The following is a 497-nucleotide window of genomic DNA, read 5'->3' on the forward strand; positions in this document are numbered from 1 at the left end:
AGAGCTCTTAACCTCTTATTTTATCTCTAACTGCTGAGGTGCGAGTACTTTCAATAATGGAAAAACTCTATACATTTGGGATGTTGCTAAGACGGGGAATTGAAAACGGGACGGAAAACGGATTTTTTTTTAATGCAATAATATTAGGAGGAGGTCGGCATTTTGTAAACTGAAAAGGCTTATGAACAAGGGGATTTTAAGCAAAAATCACAAAGAGAACGGGAGGACATACTCAGAATCCACCGTTTGATATACTACATACAAATACACAACATCCACATGTATACATATATTTGTCTTTAGAGCAAAAAATACTGAAACATGTATTTATGCCCAAAATCGGATTCAACGCCGACGACCCCATCCCTCGTTTAGTGTTTCCCCAGACCTCTGACCTGTGAGACTGTAACCTCCCGTTCTGAAATTTATGGATCCGAAGCTAATTGCACATGGTATTTATGTACTTTGTGCTTACCCCCCCCCCCCCCCCCCCCCCC

The sequence above is a fragment of the Ostrea edulis genome, chromosome 9, assembly GCF_947568905.1.
Source record: "Ostrea edulis chromosome 9, xbOstEdul1.1, whole genome shotgun sequence".
Taxonomy (NCBI): domain Eukaryota; kingdom Metazoa; phylum Mollusca; class Bivalvia; order Ostreida; family Ostreidae; genus Ostrea; species Ostrea edulis.